Here is a 15,378-nt window from a genome sequence, read left to right as displayed (position 1 = left end):
TATTAATAGTAGTATAAATTTTGATAATTAAGTAAATCATGAAGTGTTGTCCCTAAACAATAGACAATCAAAGGCCCAGTAAGGAATTACAACTTAGGCTGAAATCATACCACACGTGCAATAAATCTATATATGTGTGATATATGTGTACTTAATGATATAGGATATAACTATTGAAGAGCTAAACTATTAATATAAATATTAAAAATCAATACTACAGTACCTCCTCCGTCAGCCATTATGAGTCTCGGTCACTTTCGCGTACTCATTTTGTAAAAATGATAATAAATAGTAAAAGTGGAGAAATGATAAAATAAGAGAGAGAATAACTTAGATAAGACTCTTCTCAACATTATTCTTTATCTTACTTTACTATTTCTCCACTTTAACTAATACTATTTATTATCATTTTTATAAAATAAGTGTCCAAAAATGACCGGGACTCTTAATGACGGATGGAAGGAGTACAATATTACTACTTGAGAAATTTTATCTCCTTAACAACATGTAGATAAACGTCATATTAAAAAATCTGATACTTGTTCCCTCAACTACCAATGGTTAGATTTGATTAGAGTATCCCAAATAAATACTCAATAATCTTTTATTTCTTGTTTCTACCCAACTTAAAAATCTCAACTACCAATCTATTTTTAAGTATATTTTAAATACTCCATCCATCCCACATTTGGAGTCACATTTAGTTATGGCACGAGTTTTAAGGAATTGGTGGAGTGTGTAATTAATGAATTGAGACGGTGGAGTGTGTAATAAATGAAGTGAGACGATGGAGTGTGTAATAAATGAAGTGAGTCGGTTGAAAGTGGGTCCTTTTTGACTTTTTGGTTTTTTTTATTTTTGTTTTGGTTTATTTTAATGTAAATAATTACATTTTTATGTAATTTTGATGAACAATGGGATAAAATTGTATGACCAAATATTAAAATTCTAAATGTAACTCTAAAACTGGGACGAACTTTTATCGCAAGATGTGACTCCAAAATTGGGACGGAGTGAGTAATTCATAATTAATTATCTCAACTGTTTTATTTGCGCATGAGACTCCGTGTTCCGTGTAATATTAACTCCCGAATACTTGATTTGGTATTATGTGGAATTAGTGGCAATTTGAATAAAAGCAATTCAAATTGTTGGATCAGTATTAGTAGCGAGATCTATTCATAGTATTAAACATTAGTGGGCCGTATTATACATAGTATCAGCCAACAACTAAGATTAAGACAGATTTGAACGTTAGAGCATCGTCCGTCACTGCAGCATCGCAGACGATGGGTTAATCATCGTGCGTGGACGAAGTGCGGACGATGCTCATCGTCCGTCGCATCATCCGCCACTTTGGCGTCTCGGACGATGCTCACGCGTTTTTTTTTTTTTTTTTTTTTTTATTATTATTTAAACACTACAATTCGCTACCATTTCATACGCTCCAATTTCACATCTCTTCAATTTCTCTTCAATTATTCTCTCTCATCGTCTAAAAAATGAATCCCGACGACTACGATTTGAGTACATCGGATGGCTATAGACGGGCCTTGACTCGAGCCTTGTTCGATGCCGTTAATGAAGCCAAGGCGGAATGCTTGGCACAAATGCAGCAGGAGCAGGCGGCGACAGCGGAGGAGGCGGCGCGGGTCCCTCGCCCAATACGACGTCGGACGTATGTCCCCCGTGAGCATGACGTAGCGCACGAACGTCTGTTCGCAGATTATTTTGCCGAGAATCCAAGGTGGGGCCCGAATGTTTTCCACCGATGTTTTAGAATGAGCCGAGATCTTTTTCTCCACATTGTGCACACGTTGGAGGGACGTGATGAGTACTTCCAGTATAGGGAAGACGGGATCGGCAGACCCGGACTTACGTCATTGCAGAAGTGCACGGTTGCGATCCGCCAGTTGGCCTACGACACAACAACGGATATGTTCGACGAGTACCTTCACGTCGGGGAGACAACTGGCCGCGAATGTCTCAAGAAATTTTGTAAGTTAGTTGTGGAGGCTTTTGGTGACACATATTTGCGACGCCCGACTGCTGATGATTGCCAGAGCAGGATGCGGATGCACAAGACGGTGCACGGATTCCCTGGGATGCTAGGGAGTATCGACTGTATGCACTAGCAGTGGAAGAACTGCTCGACGGCATGGAGAGGCCAATTTACCAGTGGCTACAAGGGCAGCCACCCTACGATGATCCTGCACCGCCTCTGGATCTAGCATGCCTACTTCGGTGTAACCGGGTCGAACAACGACATCAACGTCCTCAACTCGTCCACCATATTCGCCAATCAGTGCAGGGGTCGCGGTCCGGCCATCCAATTCACTGCCAACGGCCGCACACATCATATGTGGTACTACTTGGCCGATGGCATATACCCAAGGTGGCCTGTTTTTTGGAAGACGATCAGCTGCCCAATTGGTGAGAGGAGAGTCTTGTTTGCGTCAAAGCAGGAGTCCGCGCGGAAGGATGTGGAGCGGGCTTTTGGGGTGCTCCCATCGCGGTGGGCAATCGTGAAAGGTCCGGCTCTGGTACAAGGAAGTCATCGCTGACGTCATGTATGCGTGCATCATCATGCATAACATGATAGTCGAACAAGAACGTGGACATGTCACCAATTGGGTGGATGATGAAGCCGGATCTAGCTCCAACAGGGCGACCTCGCCTGTCACTCGAGGATTACCGATGGGCATCGGTGCGGTTCTACAGCGACTGGAGTCAATGCGCAGCCAAGAAGACCATACTCAGCTCATGACCGACATGATTGAAGAAGTTTGGAACCGCAACTGCCGCCGTTGAGAAGTTGTAATTTTTTAATTTCGTATTGTAATGTTTTAATTTTAATGAAATGAAGTTTTTTTTTTCAAATTTTGAAGTATTTAAATATTCAAATAATAGATAAAATGCTTAGGGCGTCGCTTAGGACGGGCTATAGTCCGCCCCACTGCAGGTGGAATGGGAGGAGGATAAAATGATGACGTGGCGGTGCATAGGGCGTCGATTAGGGCGTCCCACTATGGATGCCCTTAGAGTCGACCGGGACTATGACCTTTTTTGTTGTCACTCTCTCCTTTGTTGTCACTCTCCCCTTTTTCTTAGTTTAAAGTTAAGAAAGTGATTAAATAATTGTACTAGAAGATATGGTTCGAAAGTATGCATGAAATATTGAAATCTGCTCCACGTCTTTGTTTATTTAATACTAATAGGGTATAGATGCAGCTAGTGTATATATTTAATTATACTATAAAATATAAGGTTGGAGACATTCGAAAATAAAATCTATCATGTTGTCAATTAGTATATGTAACGAACTGCAATTCGTAACACTTTATAGGCTAAAATAATGCTGATCGTATAAGACTTTAATACTTCATTAATTAACTTATACTCCGCACTTACTACTAGTATTTTTTTATCTCATAAGCATCTATGTAGTAGTATAAGAAAGGATCGATCTAATCTACCTATAAAAGGTCAATTAATAGTATTAATTTCGATTAATATTCATTTGTTTACTCACTATATAAAAGGAGTATTAGCTACACCTCAATATCTCATGCCACATCACCTCTTCACCTCTGAGTATATTTTTATTAGCTAGATGCTCCTTTTCATTGCTACTCAAAACTCCTTCAATCAATTTGAACATTAATCCTAATTTAGGCATTCATAGAAGCAAGTGCATACAGCTAGCAACAACTCAATTTTTCCCTGCAATCTGTTAATTCACAATAATTCAACCTTTACCATTTCAAGAATCTGTTTCATTGAGAAAAGAGTGAATGCTTTTGTACTTGTGAACAATACTCCCGCCGTCCCATTATAAGTGAGGTGTTTCTTTCTGGCCATGTTTTTATGAAGGTAATAATAAATAGTTAGAATTGAAAAAAATTAAAGTAAGATTCTTCTGCAATGAAAATACAATACTCCCCCCGTCCACGAATAAGAGTCTCGTTTGCTTTTTCGCACTTGTTTTGTAAAAATGATACTCCCTTCGTCCCATAAAAGTTGAGTGGTATTCCTTTTTAGTCTGTCCCAACAAAGTTGAGTCATTTCCTTTTTTAACAAAAGATAAAACATCTAATCACTCTTACTTTATTCAATCATTTACTTTAGTCTCTCTTATCTTTTCTACTTTTTTCATCTCTCCTATTTATTTAATATAATTCTTAATTTCCGTGCCCAAAAGTTATGTCTCAACTTTTATGGGACGGATGGAGTAATAAATAGAGTCTTGTCTACATTATTCTCTCTTTTAGTTTATCATTTGTTCACTTTAACTATTTATTATCATTTTTATAAAACAAGTGCGAAAAAGTGAACAAGACTCTTATTCGTGGACGAAGGGAGTACGTTATTACAACTTTTACATTATAAGAATATGATACATTATTGCAACTTTCTATTACAAGAATCTGATTTCAAGGATGAAATACTTAAAACACAAAAATACTTACTTAATCTAAAAGATATTAGAAATTGATAACTCAATATAGTTGAATGTGAATGACTATTATCGTTTTAATATATTTTTTACTAGAGTACATTATACTTAATTTATTTTTGTTTCATAATTTGTTTAATCAAGATGTAGAGTACATAAAAAAACCGTCATAATGAACATAATTTTTTAATCAAGATGTAGAGTACATAAGAAAACCGTCATAATGAACATAATTTTTTAATCAAGATGTAGAGTACATAAGAAAACCGTAATAATGAACATAATTTTTTAATCAAGATGTAAAGTACATAAGAAAACCGTCGTAATGAACATAATGACCATTAGTTAGTTGAATGAAAGTACTAAGAAATTAAGTATATTTATGTTATATACATAGTCATTTTTTAATTTATAATTTTAAAATTACTGAATAATGAAATAGTTGGACGTGAATGATTGTAATTATTATATCAAATTTATTTTTTTTCATGATTTTGAGTCAAGATTGAATACACAAAAAAATTATATTTAATGATCATCAGTTAGTTTGATGATAGTATTATGAAATTAAGTCTATATACATGTGGCCGTTTTATAGTTTACAATTTTAAAAATTATTTAATAAATAGTTTGATACTAGTACTAGGTTTTAATTTATTTTTTACTATTAATTTCATAAATTTGAGTTAAGATGTAAAGTACTCAAGGAAATTGACGTAATGATGTTTAATTTGTGATATGAATTAATTAAGTATATTTACTAGTTATTTTTATAATTTATAATATTTACTACTGTTATTTAATAATGGCATAGTTTGTTTTGAATAACTGTTTATTAATTTATCCTTTAAAATGATTTGAAATCATTTCATTTGTTTTAAGTTTTAACTATTAGTACCAACTATGTAGCATTTGGTTAGGCGTTGGATTGTTGAACTAATTTTGAAGGGTGTGGGTTCCAAATTAGGGTCATTTGACTCAACATGTGTTGGTATGTTTATGAGAATAAGGATAGAGAAAGACTTTAATAAGAAATAGATTCTTGAAATGGTGGAAATTGAAGTATTGTGAGTTAAAGGATTCCATAGAAAAATTAAATTGTTGCTAGCTGTCATGCACTTACTACTAGGAATGCCATAATTAGGATGAGTATTGAGGTGTAGCTAGTATGTTGTGAAAGGGGACACAGTCACAAACCCAAAAGAGTACTAGCATTAATTGACCTTTTATAGGTAGATTTGATAGACCCTTTCCTTTCAATAACAATCTTTAATTGAATTAAATAAAAAAAAGCTTGTAAGAACCTTTCACAATTGAAAACAAATAAACAACCCTAATCTCGAGGATGAAATACTTAAATAATTAAGTAAAACACAAAAATATTAAACTAATCTAAAAGAGCCCACCTATATTAGAAACTGATAATTGAAAAAATGAAATTTGACAGGAAAACACAAAAATATTAAACTAATCTAAAAGAGCCCTATAGTAGAAACTGATAATTGAAAAAATGAAATTTGACAGAGAAAAGATAGATACACATAATTGTATATATTTAATGACCCTCAATTTTTACTTCTTTGATTAAAATTTTTACCTTGCTTCTTTTTCTAATCTTGTCATTATATATTTATGTTCATAATTATTACTCCGTATATGGAGAACAAGAAGCCACCTCCAGGCTCCAATCCCAATGGCTGCTGCTATTAGTACTCCCTCCGTCCCGGCTAAGATGACACATTGCTTAGCCGGCACGGGGTTTTAGGAGTTATTGGTTAAAGTGTTTAATTGGAGAGAGAGAATGTGGGTGTAAGTATTAAAGTAGAGAGATAAAGAAAGATGAATATTTTAATATGAGTGAGAAAAAGTGGTTGAGTGTATCAATTGGAGAGAGAAAGTTACCAGAAAAGGAAATGTGTCATCTTAGTTGGGACAAACTAAAAAGGAAAACATGTCATCTTAAGCGGGACGGAGGGAGTATAAAATTGGGAGGACTACTAGGAAAGCTTGATTCTTGTTATGGATTGTTTGATTTTGCTAATTTGTGGAATTTATGGTTAATTATGTCCTGAAAAATAGCCTATTATTTTTATCCTGGTTATGTAGTCATAAGGATTCTGGTTTGCATTTTGCTGCACTAAATGCTAGTAGTTCGATTTTGGATGAATGGTATAATATACAAACATATTTACTAGTCTCCATTTTTGTATTACATATGAACAAACCGCAGCCTCTCCTCTTTCTATTTCTGTAGTATTTCTATTCTGATTTTATAGGAGTAATTAGGATTAAACAATGAAGACACTGACACACGGTAAGAATTGAAAATATTTAGCTAAAATATATGTCTGTCCTTAATTTTTTTTTTCTTTCGTTTAAATACTGATTTTTTTGTAAAATCTGAAAATAATAACTGGCGTTATATTGTTGAAATAAAATATTTTTAAAAAATGATAACTATAATTAATACAGTAAGAGTATTTGAAATTGAATGCCCCAAAATAAATGTTAATGAAATTATCAAATATATAAAATAACTAACAACGAAAGAAAAAAATCTTGGATAACATATTTTTGAGATAATTATTTTATTTCATGAATGATAACTATATTTAAACTACTTTATTAGTATTTAAAATTGAAAGATAAATATATTGCCAATTAAATGTTAATCAAATCACCAAATATGTCAACGAAAGAGAAAAAAAAAGCACAATATATTTTTGAGCTAAATACTTTTCTTTGAAGAATGATAATTATACTTAATATTTTCAGATCTTACAATGTTTTTGAATATTTAAAATTTTATGGAAAAAAGTGAAAGAAAGAGAAGGTACAACCGTACAATGTGTTGACTGATCCCATCCCGTGAAGAAAGACATAAAAAGCAAAACATGGAGCTGAGATATAATGGCATCCCAATTATTCCTAATCTCTCTCTCTCCCAGTATTGTGTATAGACAGTATAGCTGTATAGCTGTTGCAGGGATACAATTTGTGGGCCTGACAAATTGTTTCACTAGTTAATGTTACTCCCTCCGTTCCAGCTAAGATGACACATTGCTTAGCCGGCACGGGATTTTAGGAGTTATTGGTTAAAGTGTTTAATTGGAGAGAGAGAATGTGGGTGTAAGTATTAAAGTAGAGAGATAAAGAAAGATGGATATTTTAATAGAAGTGAGAAAAAGTGGTTGAGTGTATTAATTGGAGAGAGAAAGTTACCCAAAAAGGAAATGTGTCATTTTAGTTGGGACAAACTAAAAAGGAAAACGTGTCATCTTAAACGGGACGAAGGGAGTACTTTTTGTTGTGCATTTATAATAAGTATTTTAAAGTTGAAATGTTAATGCATTTTCCATCCTTTTCTTTTTACTTTTCAATTATATGAGTGAGTGGTCTCGTCAGAAATTGAGTGAGTTTCAAGATTTACACAAGAAAGAGTACCTCACTTTTATGAATTGCAGCGTTTCACTATTTGCTAATTATGGAAACTATGCTTTGAAATACTATAAGGTTTACCCATGCTCCGTGACAGAGTCAAAAATTTTAAATTGGTGGGCCCAAGTTTTAGATACTCCTTCCGTCCCATTAAATATCAAATATTTGATTCTGACATGTGATTTTTGTAGTGTTATTTTGTAAATTATTGGAGAGAGATGAAAAAGTAGAGATGATATTATTCATATTTTAGGAAACGTTTCGATTTTAATGGGACTATCCAAAAGAGAAAACATTTCATTTCTTATGGGACAAAGCGAGTATTTTTTTAATATCAGCATGGCCGAAAATTGTTGCAACATGGGCAATAGAGAGTTGCAAGAGATATAGATGAAGAATGAGAAAAATATAATATTAGAGAATGCATAATAGAAATTAGATATATATATGTTGGTCATCGTTAGAAAATAAGTTGCAAGTAAATTGAAAAATAAGACTAAAAATCAGACATGAAAATAAATAGCAGTTCGGGTAAAATTCTTGGATATAAAAGTGTAAGAAAATAAAACTAGGACTCATGAATATAATTCATGTATGAATCTCAAATGCAATTTCACCTAGAAATCTGCGGAGTATAATTAATTATAAAATTGTTAAAGCTATAAATGATCCCAAAGATTAAGTATTAAATTGCGAATAATAAAATAGACACAAATTTATATGACAAATAAATATGTCCATACAGTCATTTTAAACTATAGGGAAAAATCGAAGGAGTGTTATGGATATTGTTTGATTTTTGCTAATGTCTCCTCTTGGTTTTACTTTGGATATTATTTGTGGAATTTATGGTTATGTCCTGAAAAATAGCCTATTTCTGGTTTGCATTTTGCTGCACTAAATGCTACTCCTAGTTCGATTTTAGTTGAATAGGGTAATATACAAGCCAATAATTTCATTATTACGTTAAACAAAAGAATGGGCCAGTCCCAACCCACTAAATGATGTCCCTATGTTAATTTAATTTCACAGATTTGTCATGCTAATAAATTGTGAATGGTTTAAGATATATATAAAAACTGATTGTTATTGGACATTTCTTTTGAGGATAAAGCTAATGGTTTAAGATATATATAAAAACTGATTGTTATTGGACATTTCTTTTGAGGATAAAGCTATGTGGCCATAATTTGGCTGGCCATAATAGGGCATTATGGTAATTATAAGTAACAAGCAGATCATAAATTAAGTAACACTATTTAATGTTTATGTACTTTTACTAAACAACCCTTGACCAATATTAAAAAATTCTTTAATATACTTTTTGGAAATGGCGTGAAATATTGAAACGGCAAAATGGAGATAGTATAAAGTTAGTTTTAGTTAAAGTTTTAATTTATCATAATTTATTTATTTTAGATACTTTCATATTAGCATTTAAAATCAAAGATAACTTAAAATTAACTTATTTATATATTACGGAGATTTGTGTGTATACTGATTATTAGTATGAAAATTGTAATATCTTTACAATATACAATATTTAATTCACGCTATACAAAAACAAATTACTAAAAGTCAAAAAACATATACGCATTATTCCAATCTCTATTCCCTTATTAACTAAAACAATAATAAAACTTCAAGAAATCCACACTTTCCTCTTATTAATCTCTCTTGGCATAAGTAGTTTTGTTTTAAGCAAAAATATATGTCAAAATATTAGAGGGTACAATGTACATATATTTGATGCTTTTATTCGGTGATTTCACAGCCATTTTACAAAACTTATTTTAAATTTAATTTTTATCTACTTCAAATGTTTTTTAGATTATATATGTATGTGGAGTCCAAATTGTCGTATTATTAGTCGGATATATACAAATATACGAGTACTACTTATTTAAGATACAAATACAATATATTCTACTACTATAGTAAGTAAATATATTCTACTACAAAGTACTAGCATTAATATTTGAGGACATATTAGTCTTTAAAAAATTGTTATTCTCTAGATGCATAAATTTCAACAATTGAGCATTAATTATACAGAATTTTAATAATATTTTAAGATTATGGCTGGCCATAATGTGACCATTTAGCATCACTCTTATTTTGATTCCTAATTAAATCATGGAATAGAGTTAGTGATAAATTTACATAAATTTTATATCCATAATTGGACATTTTATAGTTATATAGTAATATCCACTCATTTAATCAAATCTTCCCATCTCTATCTCTCTAAAACCAAGCATTCCACAAATTAATCAGTCAAAAATCCAGAAATTCAGCCTCAATCAAAAACCGAAATAAGCAAAGATTTCCTCATACATTTGATGATGTGAAATTGGAAGTAAATGAAACTGATTTAGAAGTAGAGGAAGAAGAATTACTAATTAAGTTACTAACTGATTTGTAGAAAATGTGCATGCTTGATTTTAGTATTTAAAAGTGTGAAAGAAAAGGGGTGTGTATGTATAAGAAAGACAGAGATATAATATAATAGTACTACTCTTTTCTGAAACAGATTCTTGTAACGTGAAAGTTGTGATAATGTATCATATTCTTATGATGTGAAAGTTGTAACAATGTACTGTATTTTCATTGCAGAAAAATGAGATATCAACCAACATCATATAATCAGAATCATATAATCAAAATCAAAGCATTTAGGCAGAACCAAGAAAAAATAACCAAATTAATGCACTTTTAATTGAAATCATGCCAGTTCTCAGTTCCTAATACTTACTACCACATGAAGAGGCACTACGAAGAGTTTGCTTTGCTACTCTAAAAATGTCTACATAGTAGACACTTCACTAAATTTTCTCTGTATACTTGATTATTAGCTAGACTGAAATTATAGATTATTACATCGTATAAAAAATTATAAACTCAATTATGCAAGCCCAACTTTAACTAATATAAATTCCAAAATTATGCAAGTGCAATTCCACACAAAAATCATGAATTAAAAATATCTGCCATATGTAAAAAACAAAGAGGAAAAGGTAGAATTAGAGATAATTGCAAGAATCTGCAATTACATTTGATTTAATACATTCAAACCGCAATTACATCCATCCGAAAAGCAATTACATTTGAGTTAGATATTAGAGCTAACTCTGACAACACCATCATAGGGCTGCAAGTGACGGTTGAAGAATTCAACCTGACGAGGCCCCGACAGCGTCAAAGAAGGTCTTGACCTCAAAGTCTCACAAATCATTTGCAGAAGTGCTTCTTCCCTTTCAATTTTCTCTTCTAATTCACGCACTTCTTCCGCAGCCTTACTCAACAATTTCAATTGATGGCTCACATTGCTTGGATCCATTTTGCAGCGGTGAACACCAAATAATACTACTCCTACTAGGTTTTAGCTTATTATATAGAGCTTCAGGAGAGTGTCGGGCCTGTGGGCCGTGGGCCGTGGGTTTAACTTTCAATTTTATTTCTCTTACTCATATTAATCAAATTTCATTTGTACATGCCTTTTTAATCAATTACTGTAGAATAATAGTACTATATTGTACCATTATGCATCATGTTTAAAATTATACTCCCTCCGTCCCCCATTAGGAGTCACACTTTGACCGGGCACAAGTTTTAAGAAATGTAAAGAAGTTTGAAAAAGTTAGTGGAATGTGGGACCCATGTTTTTATATTAGTTTTATAATAAAATGTGAGTGAATGGAGTTAGTGGAATGTGGGACCTACTTACCATTTATGGTAAAAATGAAGTGTGACTCTTAATTGGGGACGGACCAAAATGGAAAAGTGTGACTCTTAATAGGGGACGGAGGAAGTAATACTTCATCGGTCATTTTAAAAATCGATCATATTTTTACCATTTTAGGACGTCGTTAAAAATATACCACTTTTACGTAAAAAAAAAAACTATTTTCTCCGTCCCACAAAAGATGTCACACTTTCCTTTTTAGTTTGTCCCATAAAAGATGTCACATTTCCCATTTTAGAAAATATTATATATCACATAAATATTAAAATTATATTTTCTCTCTCCATTTAACACACAAAATAGAACCTCCTAAAATCTCGTGTCGTCCCACAAGTGTGACATCTTTTGTGGGACGGAAGGAGTATTTTTTTTCACTAATGACAAATGAGGTGGATCTCATTCTTCACTAACAATACTTCAATCACGTTTTCTTTCTACCTCTATCTTACTTACCGATTGCACATTAAAACACGGGTTGATTTAAATGTTGTCTAATTTTTGGACGGATCGTGATGATATATTAAGGACTAAATTTCCAGTAAATAAAACAAAATATATATTGTATAGATGTATTGCTAATGCTATGTTACATCAGATATTTTTAAGTAAGGTAGTATGGTTTGGTGATAATGGAATTGGAGTGAAAGTAGTGAGGAATAAGATGGGGCCATAACTCACATGCCATGGAAATGGAAGAAGACTTGTACAATTTCTACCCAATTGGAATTCAAAACCAAACAAGATGGGGTCATATTTTTTACTTTGCTTTTCGTTTATTCTCTTTTAGGTACTCACGGGTTCGGCCAAGATTGGGTCAAGATTACGACCTTTGTATTTTAGTACAAGGCCCTCCACGACCATACATCAGATTTAGGTACAAGTCTTTAGATGGTATCCAAAGCTTCGAGATCCCTATTATTTGTTGTTCAAAGACTCTTCATCATTTACTTGATATATTTCAGGTAGGTTACTTAATTAAGAAAAATTATAAGTATATTAATATTTCACTCAATGGCGTAGCCAATATTTTTATATTGGGGTTTCACACTATTATTAAAATTATTGCATATTTTTAATATCGGCAGTACGAGAAAAATTTGAAAAGTTATGATAATAATATAAATTAAAGATGCATACAATAACAATATATATGACTGTTTTAACAAGTACTACTCCCTCCGTCCCGCTTTAGCAGTCCCATTGACTTTTCTGCCATCTTTTTGTAAAAATAATAAAAAATAGTTAAAGTGGAGAAATGGTAAAGTAAGAGACACAATAATGTAGATATGACTCTTCTCTATATTATTCTCTCTCTTAATTTACCATTTCACCTCTTTAACTATTTTTTATCATTTTTACAAAAAGAAGGCAGAAAAGTCAATGAGACTGCTAAAGCGGGACAGATGGAGTATTAAGCAACATCAATGACCATCAATGAACAAATAAACAAAAATTATAAGTACCAAATTACTAGTGTCAGAAAATAAAAAAGTACTCCCTCCGTCCCCCATTAAGAGAGTCACACTTTTCCATTTCGGTCCGTCCCCAATTAAGAGTCACACTTCATTTTTACTATAAATAGTAAGTAGGTCCTACATTCCACTAACTCAATTCACTCACATTTTATTATAAAACCAATATAAAAAATGGTCCCACATTCCACTAATTTTTGTAACCAACTTTTCTTTACATTTCTTAAAATCCATGCCCGAGTGACTCCTAATAGGGGACGGAGGGAGTATTAATTAATTAATTAATTACTAACTATGAGTATAAAAAATAAATTATTTAATAGACAAATGAATTAGTAATGAGAAAATTGAATAAAATAATTTTATGATCTGTTGGGCAGTCAAACTATTATTAGTGTAGTTTATTATCAAAATGCGGATCCCACGAGTAGTAGTGGGATAAAACAAGAAACTATGGTAAGGGAAAAAATATCCTCCATAAAATGATTTTGGGAAACAATGTTAATTGAGATTTGAAAATATTAAAAAAAAAACATATTTAAGACGTAAAGAAGGTAAGTGAATTATTATCTTCTTCTTGGAAATGCATCACCTCCTCCTCGATTTCCACCATGGTATAATATGGAGTATATGAAAGGTAAAACTTGTAAAGAAAAGCAAACATCATTACACAAAGAGGTATGAGCTGGGGCTGGCAATTTTTGACACGACACGATAACACCCACGAACCGACACGAAATTAATGGGTTTGGGTCAGATCTTATCGTGTTCGTGTCCTTATCGGGTCGACCCATTAAGGACACGAAAATTTCGTGTCGTGTTCGTGTCGGGTTCGTGTTATCCGTTAACAATGCGTGTTCGTGTTATCCGTTAACACATAATATTTTAATACTATTATTCTTATTAACACATAATGTTTTAATAGTATTATTATTATTATTTTCATTTTTCAATACTTATTTTTGTGTCATTAATGGGTTCGTGTCGTGTTGACCCGAAACGGTTCGTGTCGTTAATGGGTTCGTGTCGTATTCGTGTCTGAGGGTAGCGGGTCGTGTTCGTGTTCGTGTTTGAGGTTTTCTTAACGAGTCGTGTTCGTGTCGTTATCGTGTCGACACGATAACGACCCGACACACACGATTTGTCACCCCTAATATGAGCACAAGACTTGAATATAGCATTGTCTCAATACATAACAAATTTATTCTGTTGTTTCAATGGCTGTTGACTAAAACCTTTTTAGCTGATTATTAATATTTTAATATTACCCCAGATGAAAAAGTACCATGAGGTATTACTCCTAATAATAAACATGCACTTGTTTTTTTTCAATGATTAATGGAATGGGCTGAAGCTGTTAATAAAAGTTGGTCCATTATCTTTTATATTCTATCACAAGCCCAAAGACCAAGTCCCTTTCTATTTCATCAACTAGTATTACCCACGCGATTCATTTTTTTTTATTTAAACTTATATTATAATGTAAAATAATTTTAAAAATCTATAAAAATATCATTATATAAAATTTAAAATCATAAAAATATATAAAATTAAAAATAATTATTAAAAAATATATAATCAAACAAAGAAAAAAAATAACATACAAATATATTGATGGGTGATTTTGGAAAAAATATACATACATTATTATTAACATTATGATAGCTTAATTAAATTATTATTTACTTTAACTTCAATGTTTTCAGTTCAAAGCTGCTAGTATATTGAATTGGAACCGTAATTTTTTAAATTTCTCTTATTTTGCACTTTTCAGAATTTTGGAATTTGTATTAAAACATTTTTTTTTTCGTAATAGAGAAATACTAGCCAATTGAAATATAAAAATAAAATTTGAAATTTAATATGCAAATATGTTTAATATACACTTAAACTGGTCACGTATTGAATTATTTGCTAAAATAAATAATTAGACTAATATGTATCGATGTAATCAAATGCAAACTCTAAATAGAAATTAAATTTGAAGCAAATAAATCAATACAATATTTATATTTTTGCAGTGATGTTAATCCACTTTTAATATATTAGTAAAAATTTCATAATTATGATGTTTATTATCAAATTGATTACATTTACGATGTTAGCTCTATATTATAAATAATATTTTACCCAATTTTTGAGGAGATATTTTTATCGAATTGATTTTGAATTATAAATAATGTGTCACAATATATATTATTAATTCCAAATTACAATATCAATTTTTTCAATAATATAATTATTCACACACTAGTATTTAGGGGTGT

This window comes from Salvia hispanica, chromosome 2 (assembly GCF_029641045.1).
Source record: "Salvia hispanica isolate PSC_SH4W2 chromosome 2, Shi_PSC_v1, whole genome shotgun sequence".
Taxonomy (NCBI): Eukaryota; Viridiplantae; Streptophyta; class Magnoliopsida; order Lamiales; family Lamiaceae; genus Salvia; species Salvia hispanica.
Note: the sequence above shows the minus strand (reverse complement) of the source record.